The following is a 19,892-nucleotide window of genomic DNA, read 5'->3' as shown; positions in this document are numbered from 1 at the left end:
AAAAAGAATATGCATAGTGATCCTTGCATCAAACATTTAGCTGCAATCTACTCTAACAGTTGAGTTGATATAAAAAAGACAATATAGCTACAATGTGATTAATTTCATCACCATAAAAATTTACAAGTGTCTAATCATACACACACATGCAAATTGACAGTAGAGAACTGAAAGGTCCTATGACTAGCTCAATTTATAACATAAACAGTGAGATATCTAGGAATTACCTAGATTTATAGTGTCATTATTTAACAAAGTAACTATTTAGTTGGCCGGCTCCCTAGATTAATGACCCATAAATTAATAAATATATCATGGCTTTAATACTACGCCTTAACCAACCTCTCAAAATCAATTAGCCTCAGAAGCAAGAATTCTCATGGAATCATATTTATATTCCTTTCTTTGTTGTTCCTTGACTATTGCCAGAATTGCTGATTCACTGTTCACCACAGCAAAGTATCTAAACAATCTTGTCTGGTGCTCCATAAAATGAATCAACAAAGATTATAGGACATGGAAGTAATCTGTATTCCAATATTTTATTGTCATATCCAATTAAAATATAGACACATACATGCATCCATACTTGAATTCCTATGCAAGTAAGCATGCCTCTTTCTGACAAAGTATGTGAATTCTAAATTTTTTTCTCTAAGAGAAGTAAATTATTTTAATACATTGTCGACACTGTCTTTATTAACGATATTGTCTTTTTTAGCACCATGCAAATAGTCTTCTCATCTTAGAAACCATAAAAGAGAAAATCTAGTTCCATGAATCTACTTATCTCCTCAGTCTCAATCAAATACCAGAGTTAAACTATTCTAATCAAAAAATATATTTTGCAAAGATGAGTATGCTGTATGAATTTTAAAAATAAAGCAAACTTTGGAGGATTGAAAACAGGAGAGATGACTTAATTTGTTTTAAAATGTTTTTTTCTTAGTGCTCAGAAGAATTGATTTTAAGAAGGCAAGAATAGAGGCAGGGAGACCAGATAGAAGCTACTATAAAAGTTTAGGTGAAAGATAATGAGGACTTAGAAAAGAATATACTTATTAAAATGATGTTTACGAGGTAGACTGGTGAAACTTATTGATAGACTGAGGTAGAGAAAGTACAGCCCTTAGAAAAGACTAAGAAGACCCATATTTCATATAGAAACTCCTTTATATTATTTTTTAGGTCAGATGAAAGTTTTTTTAAAAGCCTAATAATCAAAGATAATTACAGAGAGAGACACAGGAGCTAAACTGGCTCTATAGAGCAAAGAAAGCAAGTCTGACAACTAGCTAGTGGGGTGGGAACGGGGAGTAGAAGGTGAGAGCTGGATGAAAAATTCATGAACTATACAATACTAAAAATCAGAGAAAAGATGGCTTCCATTGTCTTTAGAGTTATCTTTCTCAATTTACCTGGAGTCAACATCTAGGCTGATAGAGCTCTCTCCTTCTCTGCTTGAAAGAACCTAGAGCTCCCTAGAAATCCTGAGTTGGAAAAATAAGATATGGAAGAAAAGCATTGTTCACTCTTTTCTCCCAAGAGAGTTTGATCATGTCAGTCCCACCTCTGGGTCAATCCTGAGCTGAACCCAGCTTCTTACCTTTTCACACCAAGCAAAACAGTGCTGGCTTCTGTTCATTAGTGTTGGCCTTACAGGAGGGGAATCTTTTAGCCTCTAGATTTCAGGATAATGTGGGAAGAGTATTGGGGATAGCCTGATTTATAACTTTTAACTAGGATGCATAAAATGCAGCTTCCATTTATACTTCTATTCTAGGCCCCACAAACATTAAAGACAGTGTGGGAGGAAGAGGTAAAGAAAAAATTAAAATTCAAGATGATTTCTAGATTTCTAAATGGATATTAGTATGATTCCCTTTTCAATTTCATACAAATCAATCTAAGTACAATAAATTTTCAATCAAAATGCAATCATAAATTTTGGTAGAAATTTGACAATCTGTTTTAAAATTTTTAAAGCCAATTTTGAAAAAGAATTAAAAAAGGAACTCGTTCCTGCAGATATTAAACAATAGTGTAAATTCATTGTGGCATACTGGATTAGATATAGGCTAATGAACCAGTGAAAGAGAATAAAGAGGCTATGAGTACACTTGTCGTACAGAAGTAACATCACAAAGCACTGGAGAGAGGTTGCATTATTTGGTATTGTATATTTTAAAAAAATGACTCAGTACCACTAAATAATGTTGTTTTTCTAATTTATAACATGTAAAAACTTCAGGTTAATTTACTTGAATTCTAAGTGTGAGTCTAAATGTAAAAGGTAAAATATTTGTGATTGGGTAAGAAATGGTTTCTGACACCTGCAAATTACAAAAGGAAAAAAAAAAAAAGAAATGTTCTGAGTACATCTCAATGGAAGAGTTCTGCCCAAAGTTATCTAGACAGTGACAGAGAAGAAAACATTTATACAATTGTAAATGGCAAAAGCTTAATATCAAGAGTTCTTAAAACCTGTGGTAGGGAGGCAACTTAAAAGAAAAATTGTTAATGACTATGAGAATCAGTTTACAGAAGGAACTATCCAAATGACTAATTAGTATTGAAGGAAGATGGTCAGTCTCACAATAGTCAGAGAAACGCAAATTAAAACAATGAGATACCATTTAATATCTCTCAGGCAGACAAAATAAAAAAGCTGGCTTCTACCATCAAGTTTCAGTGAAGCTAAGAAGAAAGAGAAGTTCTCCTGACCTGTTTGATCAAGTGAAAACTGTTGCAGCCATCTGTCAGTGTTTATTGAAGTTACCTATGTGTATACTCTACTTTGGAATATATTCCCAAGGAAACTCTCATACTGATTCCATAAAGGGACATCTAGGACAAAGTCCGTCACATTGTCTTTGATCATGAAGAGTTAGAAGCATCTTAAGTATTCATTACTGGATAAATAAGAAGTGAAATACACATATGGACTAAGATAGGCAGACAGAATCACTAGAAGACTAGATGGAGACAATTTAGTATATGCATATGATGAAATACAATGCAGCCATGGAACACTCAAATAACAGAATAGGATATACAGTCATGTGCCACTTACTACTGGGGATACATTCTGAGAAATGTGCTATTAGGTTATTTTGTGATTGTGCAAACATCATAGAGTGTACTTATACAAACCTAAATGTGTACTACACACAGCTAGTACATATCTAGGCTATATAGTATAACACTGCTATATGTGGTCTGTTATTGACAAAAATGTCATTATGCAGGTAATGACTATAGTTAGAAACACTGAACAAATATTATAAGAACATAAATAGAGTTCAGTAATATCATCGAGTGAAAAAAATAATAAACTAGATGAATAGAACAATACCTTCTATGCATTTATATATATATGGAAAAACACAAAACATTTTCTGTTTTTTTTGTTTTTGTTTTGTTTTTTTTTTTTTTAAGGATACGAGTATATTTAAGTAAACTTTGAAATTATGACTGGAAAAGTATACCTTTAATACACTAGAGTGGGGAAGGAGAATGAGCTTGAGAAAGAAGGATATTACTTTTTTTCACTGCAGTAACAAATTACCATAAACTAAGGCTTACAGTACAAATTTTATCTTATAGTTCTATAACTCAGAAATCTCATATGGTTCTCACTGTGCTAAAATCAAGGAGTCAGTAGGGGTGTGTTTCTTTCTATGGGAGAATTCTAGCTTGTAGAGGCCCCCTTCCTCCATCTTCAAAGCCAACAAGTTGTTGCATCTCTTCGTGCGTTTCTTCTGTCTCTCTCTGACTCACCCCTTTTCCTCCTACTTCCACTTTTACCGATCTTTGTGATTGCATTGGACACATCTGGATAATACAGGATACTCTTTCTACAGCAAAGTCTTTAACTTAATCACAACTGTGAAGTCCCCTTTGCCATGTAAAGTACCATATTCACAGGTTCCAGGGATTAGAATGTGGACATCTTTGTGGGGCCATTATTCTGCCTACCATAGGGAGAGATAAAAGTAAAATAAAGATTGAACAAGTTGAGAAGAATGATGATATGAGAAAAGAAATTGACTTAATTCTGTGTGTCTGAGGTCCTAAAATAGAATAGGAAAAAGGGGTGTATGGACTTGGGCTGTTGTCAGCTATGTCAAATGATGCTGAGAAGTCAATTAAGATAATGATAGAAGAAACAAACACTAGATGTGGCAAATGAAAATACTTGGAAAACTTAATAAAAGCAGTCTTAGTGTAGTGGTAGCAAAAATGTAGGATTAAAGTGAATTGAGGAGAGAACATGAGGTGAGGAAATGGTGAGGGAGCACAATGTCATTTTTATAATACATATTTGTATCATGAATAAAACTTCTAAAACAGTAAAAATAAAATGTCACAAAATAGAGAACATGTGAAAGCAAATGATTCTTTCTAAATGGAATATCATACAAATGCAACTGCTGTAAATCATTTTCAAAGAGTGTGACGTTTTTGAAATTTTAGTTGAAAAAAAAGAAAAGGAAAAATTATAGTAAAATCACACTGCACAAGAAGAAATGGATACATAGATAAAAAGATAAATACATGAAAGTCGTCATAGTGGTTGTCTTTTGCAGGTTGGCGTATAATTTTTTTTCTTTAAAATGTTCCTGTTTTTCCTATATTCTATTATAAACATGAATTACTTTTTTTAATTTCCAGAAATAATGTAAATCTTTAAACATAGTAAGATTCTTCAAATTTGTTTTTATTTGAACAAGAAAGAAAATGTAAAATATTTTACTTCAAAATGTGTATGTGTTCATAGTAAAGAAACTGTAAAACTTGATTGGAAATGGAACTGGGATCCATAACTAGGGTCAGAGCATTAACCATGGGGAAGTCTCTTGAAACTTCTGGGCCACAGTTTCCTCATCTGTAAATAACTAGATGGCAGGTGTGATCTCAAATGCTCCTTTTAGCTTAAACCTTTTATGAGAATATTCAGATTCAAATTACATTTTTACTTTCATATAGTCATCTTTACTTACATAAAAATCTATATAATTTACTTAAATCAAAAATTATTAGAAACAAACACTACTTCTGGTAATAGGGTTTTTTTCAAAGCTTGGATGAATTTGCCAAAACCTCACAAAACATTATCACCAAATGCGGTCACAGGCATGAACAGACAAATGATTTGAAGGGGTTTCAGAAACTCACCCAGCTCTGCTACTTAAATACTACTGTGTGTGTGTGTGTGTGTGTGTGTGTGTGTGTGTGTGTGTGTGTGTGTATGCCTCAATATATCCATTTGCCTGGTTGGTTACCTTTCTTTATAGATTGTTTACTTTGATGAAAAGGAAGGCCAATTTAGAGGTTCAAGGAAACTTCAGAGAATCAACTATTCTAGTTCTTTATTGGCAGAGAGCGCCCTCTGGAAATGCACAGAGGAACTGCTCTTCAAGTAATACAGCTGAATAGAGCTCACATTTATTCCTCCTGGTTTTCTTGGGAGCACTCTTCTACTTTCCAATGATAGCATTCCTGTCAAGATGATTGGAGTTTAGCAATGAGATGGGGACGAATCAACCTTACTGAAGAATATCAATAGTTAATTTCCAATCCTTTATTATTTTTCTTTAGACACATCAGCCCTGAAAGATATATGAATGGCAACCTGTAGGCACGGGATTATAAAAAGGACGATCATAATGTCTGGCTAAAGAAGTAAACTACATGTGCCTTGTCCAGCTGTCAGGAGAAAAAAAAAAACTCTACCAGAAAAATAGCATTTAGCATTTGCTCTACCCCTGCCCTCACTAACCGCCAGCTATTTTCAGTTATTCTCACCTGCTGGCCAGGTTCTCTCAGGATGAACTCTCACCAGGGGTGAAGTAAATAAAGACTGTCAAGATTGAGCAGTCACACTGCTTCAGGACCTTTTTTTTTTTGCTGCTGGGGCCATGAACTCCTGCCCATCTTGCCCTGGACCTTTCATTTCCTATGACTCTCCAGGCTGCTGGCAGTTTCTCTGAACTTTGGACTGCCCCTATTACTCTGCCTCTGATAACAATATACTCATGGTTTCTGCTTACCAAGCTTCTGGGTCATTACCGCCCCCAGATCAGTTTAGCTGATTCTAATTACTCTGTGAATAAAGGTGTGTGGCTAATTGTGGTTTTTTTTTGTTTTTTCTTGTTTTTTTTTTCTTTCCTTTTTTGGGAATATTTCCTATGCCAAATTTAACATTTGATAAAAGTCTAGTGATATTAATGTTGTATATTTTACTTTCTTTTCTATATCCAAGTACGCCTTTTTCTATCATGAATCAGTTGTAGTAATCAGTGATAGATTTCTAATATGCACAGATTTAATCTTTAAAAAAATTACTTATAAAAATCAACCTAGGCATTAACTTCAAGTTAATATTCAAGTAAAATAAATTAAACTTGACAATTGTGCTATATTCTCAAATCTTCTCCTTCAAGATTTTGCTATATGTAATCCAGTTTTAGGAATGTGTTTAATAATTCAAATGTCTAAAACATATGTGAATCTTAGATTCCTTGAAGAAAGTCCATGGAATTTCACTCAATATTAGTGTTTTAAAATATGGTATAGTGGTAAAGATTTCAGATTTTGTTGCATATTCCATGGATTTAAATCCTACTTCTGCCATGACTTTGGACAAGTCATTTAATTTTGTTGTACCTCAGTTTCTTTCTTTGTAAAAGGAATAACAATTGTGCCTACGTCATAAGTTGGTTATGAAAATTAAATGTTAATATATGTGAAGTGCTTAAAAATAATATATTTTTACTAAGTAAGCTTTTACTACTCCTGCTGTCATTACTCATCTGTACTTTTTTCTAAAAGTATCAACGATAGTTACAATTTCATCACTATAAAGTAATTTTTAGGGGAAATTTACTGGAGATTTGAATGCAGAGCTATGCTTTGGAAATCATAATATTAGAAAATTCATGAATATGGACATTTCAAAAAATAGAAAATAAATAACCTAACCATTGGTATTAGACATGGCACACAATAATAGTGAGGCTAAGGCTGAAGAACAAAGGAAGAGACTCTAGAACTTATTTAGAATTCATCCAATGATTCCTTTAGTCACTGAGGCTAGTAATAGTGAAACTAAAGAAGATAGTTAAAATGAAACTGATAAAGAAATACAAATGGTCTAAGAGAGAACACAATTCCAAGAATTGTAGGCTCCTAAAAGTTTGAAATATCCAAGTCTAACACAATTCTATCTTTTCACAGATAAGAACTCAAAAGCACATAGGCCAGAGGACCTATCTTGGAACGTAAGGTTTGAAAGGAATGGAGTCAGAACTAGAAGCCAGACCACCTCGTTCTATATCTAAAGATCCCATTTGCATATCATGATGATTTCACATGTTTGAAATCTTAGTTTGAAACCACCGAAGCTGCATGATAAAAAGCTTCATCCTATATGCATATTACTGATAAGACTTCCCAAAGAGTACAATATTTAATTCTGAGTCTTAATTGGTCAGAAAAGTCTCTATCAGTAACGAATTCTATCAACCTTCTTGTTGATGGCCTTATTCTTTGTTTTATGACAGATAGCTTTTCCCTAATTAGGTCTCCTTTCAGAATATAGAGAGTATGCCCTATACCTTGGTAAGGCCAATCCCCTTTTCCTAAGGGTCCCATGTTCTTAATATCTAAAGGAACTGAGGCAAAGAAGCTGAACATAATAATCCAGTCCTCCCTCTCCAGCTGAGCTTTCATTTCATACTTCACTACAGTTTCTCTAATTCCAAGTTTCTCTTGGGTTGCAGTGTATGCCAAACACACAGCATGTTTAAAATCCCTGCTGATTCATTGAGATGCTACACAGTGCATGACAGAGTTTGGCAAGCATGAGCTTTTTTCTTTTTTTACATCTAAATAAAATGGAGCCCGTGTTACCATCAGGTTTACTGTTTTTGAGGCCACTAAATCTTCTTGCTACTCCCAGGAGTGCCCCCTCATCCAATAGCCATCATCCTAATTGGGATATGACCAAACAGCTGGATTTACAATGAGGCATTAACCGGATGCTAAATTACACACACACACACACACACACACACACACACACACACAGTATCCTGCAGAAACAAGACTTACAAATGAGTGCTTGAAGACTCATTTCTCACACTGACCCCTGGGGTCAATGATGTCAGCGAAACTATTTCTGAAAAGAGCTCTAGAGTGGGAGTAAACAATCAGGAATAACAATATTGAGTAGCTCTTGAAGGTCACAGCTGTTGAGCAGCTAATTGTAACTTGAAAAGCTGAGTCCTAAGTTATTAATGATCTTGCTGATAAACTTTTTTTCCCACTCCAAGTCATACAAGCTTTTATTCTAATTTCAAAGATAAAACAAGAGTTGCTGTAGCTATAAATGCAAGGCTTTTCCTGTCTAGATGCAGCCATGCATATCAGACTGCCTGGCTTCCTCACACACTCAGTATAAACCAGTGACCTTCATGTAAATTGAGGTACACCTTCCAATTCCCATAGCGCTCCTAAGAGAAAGGATCATCAACTTTGCCAAATATTTTGTTTTAGCTTGTTAACTACTCAATATTATAAAAGAGACTGAATGAAATCAAATAAGTAATATACTCAGAGAGCCAAAATGAGCCTTTCCTTATTTTATATGCAAGTGGTAGAAAATGAAAACATATCAACTTCATTTGAAATACAGATACTATATTACATATTTAAAGTTGCATTATGGGAGGTGAAAATAACATCTCCACAGGCTAACAAAAATTATACTGGAGGACAAAAAGGACTGTCTGCTTTTCTCAAAAATTACTAAGACCAAAGTAATACAGACATGAGGAAAAACAAGGCATACTCTTAGAACATCAGAGAGCACAACACACATGGGAATTCTATTCCAACAACCATCCCAAATCCCTCAATGATAATCTAAATTAGGGTTGCTCTCCTCTCAACTTCGTTTTATATCCTATCTTTTGGGTTATAATTTCTTCCCAAGTAGGAATGAAATCTTCAAATTTCTATTATTTATCTAAATGTGGTCATTTATTTACACACAGTAGGTTCATAGTAAATGCCTGATGAATGAAGGAAATGAAATGCTTTAATTAGGATGTCTTTCCAACAGCAAGTCACTAAGGTTCGTGAATGAATCCCTGAGGCTGCCACAGAATGATGCAAGATACTTACCTTTCCTCCTCTCCAAAAGCCCAAGAGAATTAATAAGCAGCTTCCACAAAGCCCAGAAGCAAACAACTGAAACTGCATTCTTAGTATAATGCAAGTTAGACTAGAAGCAAATTTGTCTCATGTAAGGTAAAGGTGGGAGCGAAGCATCTGATTATTTCACTGAGATTCAGGTCTGTGAAAGAGCATGTATACAAATATGCACACTCATTTTATTTTCTTGATTTCCTTAGTAGGCTTGTCAGTGATGTGCCATACAAGCATGCTAATATTTTACCAGCTTTCAAAGGTGGTGGTCTACAGATCAGAAATACTCTGCTATTTGCATTGTAATTAATATATCATTAAGGAAACGTATTGAAAAATACAATGAACCACAGATAATATTAAGAACCCTGACAAATGTGTAATAAAATATAGTTCTTTAAGAATTTTATAATAGAAGAAAAAGTACATATATGCATAACTGTCATAGAATGATAGGTTCCCTAATACATTTAAGCACCAAGTACAGCTATCTGCACTTATACTAATTCCTAGAAACTGCCAATAATATAAAGATGAATAAATTTTCATTACTCTTATTTCTCTATATGCCTACAAAAATAAGGAAGTTTCTACCAAGCCCAAGCTATTTAATCACCTATCAAATCTCTTGATATTTTCAAAAATATAGTGGTACCACAGCAGGGTGGTATTACCATTTTTTCAGTAGTATCAGATCGCCTAGGCAGGATACAGGGAGACTTGAATAATGAATAAATGTATCAACTTTACCCTCTTCAAACTGGATAACATTATTAGCGTAAAATTCTAAAAGGCAAAATCTATCTCCCCACAGTCTAATGTTCACCAACCCAAACACTGAGCCATGAAATTTTCTAGCCATGAAAAAAAAAAAATGTCAAAAGCAATGCTGCATTAAAATGAAACAATTCATATAACCATATGTTCTGGGAAGATTTTTTTTTTTTGGGGGGGGGGACAAACCAGTCACTATATGGTGAGATTTTTAGTTGTCAGTCTTGAAATATCTAGGGAACAAGTGACCAACTAAAACAGTCAGAAATGATGTTCAGATTTTCTTCACTTCCTTTCTACATCTACATAAATCCTTCTAGGACAATTCACACCTTTATGTGATTTTCTCTCTGCAGGTGATATCCAGATCTGTTGTTAAAGATCGAATTTACTTTAATTCCCATTATTCTCAAAATCCCTACAGAACTGGCTCATGAACACCTGGAAATATATCATAATAGAAACTAAAATCATTACCTTCTTCAGAAACCAGTTTTCCTTGCCAACTATTTAATTCAATATAGAGATAAGGAATATAAGCATAGGTTGAGCTCACAGCCATAACTATTTTTAAAACCATGTATAATAATTTCAAATCCTTTTATTTAATATACTCCATTTTAAAGAAATTAATAAAAGTGCTTTTAGTTTTTCAGCTTTAAATTCTGTGGTCACGATGTCTCAAATATGTTGCCCCAAGTATAAATTAAAACTGTAATTTTGCACATTTCAAAGTAGTTAATGCATACATTTATATTCAACTTGTATTTAGATCTACTTTTAATGGAAAAATGCACTTGTCTTCAGGGTAGTAGTCATATGAATAGACTCAAGGAAGTAAAAAGCTCTATATTTTTTCCATAAATGTCAAAGAATTTTAGATTTGGCAAGGGCTTTACAAATAACAGCCAATCCACTAATGTTATAGATGGAATATTATATAATTTACCTCAATTTACATAGTTTTACAAGTAGCAGATGGTGGGTTAATAATAAGGTGATATACATTATCACCCAAATCAGGACACTTTTGAGAATGAAAGAGGATACTATTAAGAATTACTGCAGGACAACAGGTGTAAACGAGGTCTCTCTGGGGAAATCAAGACATATGGTTAGCCTAACTATAACACATGCGATGTGTATTTGCTGCTTTAACCGAGAATATTCAATCTGCTATAGAGACAAACAAATGGGATAGATAAACTTATGTGTTAAACATACATAATGTATAGACAAGTAAATTGAGAGACATAGGCAGAATTCATAAGACGTATTAAGAATAGAGAGTAAGTTAGCATTCCACAGATATATTATAGAATTAATGAAGGTCTGTTGAATATCAATAACAGCAATGGAACAAATAACAGTGTTACTTAGAAAGGGATGCAAAGATTATGACTCTTAAATATTCATAAAGCCTCTAGATTGACAGTTATTCATTCCTAAATCTGTCTCCCTTGGTGACATCCATTATGGCTCTTTTCTAACCCCATGTGTTCTCTACTTTAGAAACACAGACATAAGCTATAGCAGCTCAACATGTTAACCAATGAACTGCATCTGTGGTCGAATGTCCAACAAAGTAAACCTGTGTTACCTCTAGATACCCTCTAACTATTGATCTTCACAACAGTATATATATCTAAATAGTGCATATATCCACACAACAGTACATATATCTAAAATCCAATTAATTAATTTATTGATTCAACAAACATGAGTACCTTGCACACAGCATGCTCAATTCTGAGTTCTTGGGATTTAAAGATGAAAGACACAGTGGCCTTTGTTCTTAAACAGAGCCTAAGGAGGAAAACAGATCAGTAAACAGACAAGGTATAATTGTTGTCATATTCTGGACTCCAGGGAACAAGGAAGGCTTCTGAGAAGAAGTGACATTAGAGAATACAGAATAGTATAAAATAGAACAGAACAAAAGAGAAAAATAAACTAACACTTATTGCTTACTGCATGCTATAACAACTTCTGAGTAACTGACGTGGATTAACTCATTTAATACTCACAATAACCCTGTGAGTTATTATTGCTATTATTCCTATTTGAAAAATAAGAGAAAGGAAGCATAGAGAGGTCACACATCTAGCAAATGGAGGAGTCAGGATTGAATGCTAGGCATTCTGGCCCAAGAAACCATTTTCTTAATCATTAAATTGCACTACCACTACCACCATACTCCAAATAGCAAGAACTAAAATATGACAGGGAGTTAGAAAGACAAAGAAAGGAAGAAGAGCATGGTAATGAGAGAATCCAAACTAAGACAACTGCTAAAGTTCAACAGCTAGAACATGACATAGGTACAAAGAATTATAAGAGGTGAAGCCACTAAATTCGGCAAGGCCCAGAAAATGAGATTATCAAAGCTCTTAACAAAACACCTTTGTCACATGGCCACATAACGCAAAGTCTGAATCATGATCTTATCTGGGAAAATAAGTGAATACATTATGTAGCATGAAAAACAAAAACTGAAAACAAGCCTTGAAAATTTTAATTAATAGCTATCTTTGAATTTATGGAAAGATCTTGCAAAAAATTCACATTCTCTGACTATAACACAATACAAATAAAGATTTTAACACAATTTACACCTAATCTAGAGTTCTATCTATGTATTACCTAAGCATTTCTACTGTTTAAATTTCACACATGTAATTACGTAAGCTTATGGATATGCACGATGTATATGTAGGTCAACTAAAAATGATATAAATGCAAAAATAGATCTTGAGCTATTCAATAATACTATGTTGTCATAGATGTTTATTTTAAGATAGTAAACAGTTTCATACAAAGAACAAAATAAAATATAAGTCAAAAATAAACCAACAACGTAGATATCTTCATAGGCCATTCAAAAAATTTTGCTAGATTATCTTCTAATTATAAATAATCATATTATTTCTTCTATGCTATAAATAATCACATTATTTAATATAGATGAAACCAAATTTAGAAATAGTAGATGAACAAAGGGCACAATTTTCCTTTCAGAAGTAAAACTGGGAACAAATTATTTATACAAGACCAACATTTTCAAATAAAATTGAGAAGTTAATCTGTTTTCGAAATCCTGATTTTTAAAGAATAAATGTCTTAATGTGTTTACCTTTTAAGATAGAAATGAAGGTGGATATACTTTTGTGTTTAAAAAATGTGTTGCAAATAATGTTAATTTATTTTTTTCATATTTCAAGGCTAGTTTGATAAACATATTAGTGACAAATATTGTTGCCATAGTATAATTCTAAAATTTTAAAATGATTTTAATATTTAAACAAGTCTTCACTTTTTTTTGCTATAGCCTATATATAGATATTCAGATCCATCCAGTTAAAGCTTATTATAATATGTAATATTTAGCTTAATTGTTAATTTCCATGTCTGATCCAAAAATATCCCAGTGTTTTTTTATTAATCTCAAAAAGTATTACAACATTCCAGAAATGAAAAAATTTAAATGCTTTATGTACTTCTAAAATGTGTTCACTAAAGCACTACATTAGCCTGATGATTTACCATTAACCAGTGATCAAAAAGAAACAGGTAACTGAAATACCAAAAATAAAAAATCACTAAACTTAGTCATTTTTTTCTCAAGTCCATTATATACACTCATAAACCTAATTTTCTATTATGTGCTCTATTTACATATAGGGCATTTGAGATATATTGCTGCCTCACTAATTCATCAGTGACAATCAAAAGCACTTTCATTTTCTAATGCATTTAGCTCATGCTGTCATCATCTTATTATATATGTATAATCTTTCTGTGGATTAGCATTAGCAGAAGCTGCCAGAGGGGCAAAACGTAAGAAAAGTTTGCGACATCTCTTTAATTTATCAATTATACCAACCTATGATTTGATCACCTTCAATGGTTTAGAATTTTGCCTTCTCTAAATGTAAGTATATCCCCAGGATCTCTCTTTGCCCATTCTTTTCTCTGCTTTGGCAATTTCACAAATCTCAATGGCTCTAATTATCATCTTTATGTTGAATAGCAATAACTTTTCTCTTGATATTTAGATTCATATGTCAGAGTTTGCTTTACATTGACAGCCCTAACTCAATATTTCCTATACCAAACTCACCATTTTTTTTTTTTTTTTTTTCTAAAATCCAAAGCTTCCTTTTTAATCCTAATTCTGTGAATGGTACTTCCCAGTCACCTAGGCATCTTTGATTCTTCCTTCATTCTCACCTCCTACATCCAATTAGTAGCCAAGCACTGCAGATTCAATCTCTGTGCATTTCTCACCATCATCCCTCTTTTTCCCATCCCCATTGCTATCTCTCCAGTTCAGGTACTCATTACCTTCTGCTGTACAATAACAACCTAATGATCTCCCCACTTTCAAGTCCATCTCTGCCCTAAAATTTTCCACATATTCCTGACAGGCTCTAAATTGCAACTTTGATCAAAAGCTTCCAAAGAACCCCACTGCAGACAAAATTATGTGCAGATTCTCATCCTGACATGTAAGACCCCCTACGAGATAGCTACAACCTACCTCTCAAACTTCCTTCCTCACTACTTCTTTCCTCATGTCATTATTGTTGGTTAAACTAGACTATTCATAGTCTGATGAATGTGACTTAATTTTCTCCAACTATAACTTTGTTCACATAATTCAATTACCTGTAACACCCTCCCTCCTCCAACACCTCCCATCTATGCTTGCAAATGATCCAAGGGATCTTTAAGAGTTAGTTAAAATACTATATATTCTAAGCTTTACCCATCTTTCCTTCTTTCCTATCCCCAGCCTACACCAGGAATGCCATTTCCTCCTCCTTCAAAATACAGCATTTGAATGATATCACATTTCACCAAATCATAGAGTCAAATGCATACTGGTTTCCCTATTCATTCTGTTACTAGCAAGAGATTGCAATTCTTTGAGGAAGTAAACAGCCTTCTAGAGGGTTCTATGTATACTATCGGCACAACAAATATGTGAATTAAATTATTTTCTCTCCTAAATATTTATATGTGATGTTCAGTTACCCAAGCCATGAATCCATGAATGTGGCCAAAATATAAAGACAGTATTTTAGAACATAACTTTGCCTCTTCCCCAAACTAAACACAATATTATTAACAAATAACTAAATAAATTCATTGAAAATTCTTCTTTAATTTTCCATTATATATCTCTGATGTAATTACTATAAAGCAGAAAGCCAAAAAAAAAAAAAAAAAAGAAAGGAGGTGGGGTAGATAACTTACTAAGTCTTAAGAATTAAATGCTTAATTGTATTTAATACATTTATATAAGATGCTTAATCATCACAACAATAATATGTGTACTTCTATTATCACCTATACAGATGAGATAACAAAAGCTTTTTAAATCTAAGTCTTTGGCCTTAGTTAAGATGGTTAATAAACAGTAAATATGGAAATAAACCTAAATCTCTCTCACCCTAAAGTTCGCATAGTAACTGTAATTATTACTACCCTCTCTGCAGCAGTAAAAGCAAAATGGTGAAGAACAAAAGATATGTCTAATAACCAAGAAAAATAAAATGCTTCTCAAGAAGTAAGAACTGCGGGGAAAATATCAACTTAATTAACTATATACATAAAAAAAAATTAGAATACCTGGCCAAAATTCTGTATTTTTGTACTACAGACCTATATGAATAATGCAGAATCTAAAAACACAGATATAAGCCAATCTATGAAAGTAGGATGTTCTATGCACAATAATACATGCCCCACCTTCCCTTTCATTTTAATTTGAGGTTAAGGATTCCATAAATATAATGGAAATTTCCTCTCTTTATCTGGAATATACTTCAGATTCCTTTTACTATACCACACATTGAGTTGAAGGGAAACAGAAGAAAAAGGAAGGGAATTCCTAGTAATTAATTAACTTACTCTGAAAAGTATCTGTTACTGGTAGTGTAAAATTTGTTCCTTTGGAACATATATACAATTATCAGCATGTAGCAGATACTCTAATGAATTAATGAAACAACTAACAATACATTCATAATTAATTCAAACAAAACTTTTTTTCTGGCTTAAATGTTAAAGTTTAGCATATATTTTCCATTATTCATATTCTTTGTAACAATAAAAATGTAATGATGAAAAGTGTAATTCCCATAAGTATTTTGAAAAGCTATTCATAATTATGAGAAGAATAAAGAAAACAATTTGTAATTTATGCCAATAGAAACAAAAGTTTGTTATATTTTTCTGTAAATACTTTGAAGGACAAACTCATTAACATTTATTTTCAATTGGATACACCATTCTGGTACTCATACCATTTGGTAAAGAAACACGATCCTAAATAAATGATTTAAAGTCATGTTTAGGGCTGTAAAGTTTATTATTAATTTTTTAACATCAATACTATAGCTACTTCCCTATACACCTATTACCTTCTTCTCACATGAAAATATGACTCTAGGTGTACATAAGAATTTTAAAAAGTGATGTGGAAAGAATGTATTTTGTACATCAGTTAGACCTGATGTTTTGTCTGAACTGGTAAACCGCAATAAGACACAAATAAATGTGAAAAAGGGCTTTTATTTGAAATAATATTGCCTTGCATATAAATCGAGAAGCTAACGAGCACTTTGAAAACCCTATTACATTATTCTGTTGCAATAACTACATCCGTAAAGCTGAACTTGTAAAACAGAGGGTTTGCCATTGCTGTAGAAACATTAATCTCTGTTATTCTGTTACAAGTTTTTTCATCTCCTTACCTTCTCATGAATTCCTAGACTTCACTTACACACTTCACACAGTAATATAATAAGAAAATTAGAACCAGCTTTTCCAAAAATTTGGGAGTAAGGAGAGTAAGAACATGAGAACATGCCAGACGTTTAACTCATCAAAGTCAAAATAAATAACACTAGTAAAAACATATCAAGAGTAATGAAGTCTCGGATTTTCCAGTGATCATCAGTTATATGAAATGAAAATATGAAAGCCAGAAGGAAGTAAAGATACATTATTTACTTCATGCACACATCCAACTTTCAGGCCACTTTAATTCAGGATCAGAGGGAAGTGAGGAATTATTCTGTCAAGAATAGGGCTAGAAATGGATGAAAGAGGAAGAAAATCAACCCAAATCAACCTATATCAAATGTTTAGCTGAGCTGAAGAAGGCTTAAGTCATGTAGGACATTCCAACCAGCAAAGATAATATTGTTTGCCAAAGATGTAGAAGGGGTCATGGTTTGTCTAGGAAATTGAAATAATTTCCTTGGGGCTGAAGGATAAGTCGTTTGGGATTGTGATCTGAGGTAAGATAAAATGTGTTGCCTATTAATCTTATTTATTGTATGTATATGTTCTGGTTCGTAGGTTTTAAAGCATCCTGCATTTACCTCTCTCTGTTCCTCATTTATTCTAGTGTCCATGACTTGTCCAGTCATGTTGGTGAGCTCATGGTATCGAAAATCTCAAATCATTGTGTTACAAGAAACCTGACAAGTGAGCTTTTGCCATCCTTTCCCTGCTACTACTTTATTGTAATACCATCATATGTACAATTAGGTAAGCTCTTCAACTGTGGCCTTGGATCTATGACTTAAAAGAGCTTATTGAGTGCAGCTTTCATTTTCTAGATTCTTAACCAGTGAGAACATTAACCATTTCCTTAAGGTAAAGCATTGCTTTACAATATATCAAGGGATATTGTTATTTTAATAATCAGTTGTAATTAGGCAAGAGTGTACGTCAATTCAATTTTTGAGGCATTCTCAAAAGATACATGGAGATTGTTTTTTGTTATTATTTTATTAAATTGTGTGCTATGTTACATTATTAATGAGCACAAATGTGAGATTAGTTTCCTGCTTCTTTCCAAATTTTGACCTGGAACATTCTACTAAGAACTGAAAGAATGCCAAATATATCTAGGCCAGTAGATCAACTGTCCTAATTGTCTTCAGTTTGTCTCTTTGCTATAGTACCGAAAAGTATACATTGCAAATGTACATATATAGTAAAAATTCTTTCAGCTGTTTCAGAACACAGGAAAGCTCAAAATCAGTCTAATCTTGGCTCCTCTATAGCCCTGCTAGGTATTATTGGTAAGTAAAAGGAAGGATTGGATGAAAATCCTAGCAGATGCTCTTTTTTTCGCAGAAATCTTATTGCATCCAAGCTAAAGTAGAATGTCTAACAAAGAACAGTAATAACTTTTTTTTCTTTTTGATGAGAATAACTTATGTACAACAAATAGCATTTTTAATTATTATTTTTAGATTTGTGTATTGTATATAAGTTATGAGTTCTTAAATTGGGGACTGGATAATTGGGTTTCTATTCAAAGGAATATGTTGAGAAGTTTTTTGGAAAACAATGCTATTCTTCCTTATCAACTTTCTCTGACTCTTCTTGTCTATCTTTCTCAGTAAATGATACAATCATTCATAATGCAATCTTCTTAAGCCAGAAACTTGGTTGTCCTCTTTGGGTTTTCCTTCTGTCTTACAATAAATCTCTATCTTATGTCAAGTAGTCCTCATTATCATTAATGTCATTCCTTGAGGTAGGGTCACCATCATTTCCTGTCTGTATCAATAAAATAAACTCCTTATCTCCAGTCTTGAAGCTTCGAGCTCATTCTTCAAATGCTGGCAGCAGGTCACTTCTTGCCTAATTCCTTTAAGATGAACTTAATTGCTCCACTGCTGCCATAGGAAACCTTTCCAACTCTTCATAATGTTATATCATGCCATCCTGATTAGACCCTTGGCCACGTCTCCAGATCATTCTGGACTGATGTCTAGAAACTATCCTTTGGACTTCTATGCTTCAATCATACTGAACTAAGCCTTTGTTCTACTGTTTTCTCTATTTATAATAGTATCTTTCTTTTTCTACCTCTGTGCTTAGCTAAATACTACTTATCTGTCAGGTCGCAGCTTAGATGTCACTTCAGGAGCACTTTCTCTGACCCTCCAAGACTGGATAGATGTTCCCTCTACATACTCTATAGTACTCTATACTCACCTCTGAAATAAATATTCCCAATATTGCCTGTCTGCTATACAATCGCTACTATGTGGGCCTAAGTCATGAGATAGCCAGTGACATGAATAATTAGATCAGGAATATTAAAATAATCTAATGGGGATTAAATTCCCTTTCTTGGAAATTTTAACTAAAAGGCAAGACGACAGTGCCAGTTGATGGTTGGCACTAAGAGGAGTGGTGTACTATTTGCGGTAACAGTCACTTATAATGTTAATGAGCCAAGAAAGCTGATGTAAAGTTAGAGAAGCAAAGAAGAGCCAGGCCCACTGGGGAAAACAATTCCCTAATATTATTTCCTGCTATCCAAGGTCCATAACACACACACAAACATGTGTGCGTGTACCATCTTTTTATCTCCCAATAGTGACTGAGAAATGAAGTTTTTGAATTCTCCATCTTTGTTTTCCTGGCACTTAGTGCAGTATCCAGCATGCACTTGCACTCGATCCAATGTTGTTGAAAAAAATAAGTGAGGGCAAGAATAAATAAAGACGCCTGCAATATTTAGTAATTCAAACTAATTTTAAAGGCTGACTTTTAAGAAAAAAATCAAATGACATTTTCTCCTTGCTTATAATTATCATAAAAGCATGCCCATCTATAAATATAAAAATCCTCAAATAGGGTAAAATCGAAAAAAAAAATGATGATAGAGTTTGCTGTGATTCTCCAAAGGGTTTTATAGAGTACCCAAGCCCCTTGTAAAGCAGTTTGGCTCTTGCAAAAAGTAGAGTTTATGACTCATCAGGTTTGAAATGTTTTTGCTGTGTTCTGAGAGGACATTTGTATGAACCTTGGACATTATATGTGTGGCTTGCAGAAAGGTTATTTGTAGAACATCTCAATGAACTTTT

At 33.3% G+C, this 19,892-nt stretch overlaps 1 protein-coding gene across 11 annotated transcripts in view; it reads right to left on the bottom strand.

Annotated features, from left to right (window-relative positions):
* ADGRL3 (adhesion G protein-coupled receptor L3) overlaps positions 1 to 19,892 on the bottom strand; it is a 726,915-nt gene that overhangs the window by 420,431 nt on the left and 286,592 nt on the right. Inside the window, exon 1 of one of the 11 annotated variants that reach the window (XM_039845315.1) lies at positions 11,715 to 12,381. The exons of the other annotated variants lie outside the window; for them this stretch is intronic. The gene's annotated coding sequence lies outside the window, so the exon portion shown is untranslated. Of the gene's footprint in view, positions 1 to 11,714; positions 12,382 to 19,892 lie in introns of those variants that run through there. 11 annotated transcript variants of the gene reach the window in all.

Source organism: Pteropus medius, unplaced genomic scaffold (genome assembly GCF_902729225.1).
Source record: "Pteropus medius unplaced genomic scaffold, Ma_sr-lr_union100, whole genome shotgun sequence".
Lineage (NCBI taxonomy): Eukaryota > Metazoa > Chordata > Mammalia > Chiroptera > Pteropodidae > Pteropus > Pteropus medius.
The sequence above is the reverse complement of the archived record's forward strand: the minus strand, read 5'-3'. Positions and strand labels throughout refer to the sequence as shown.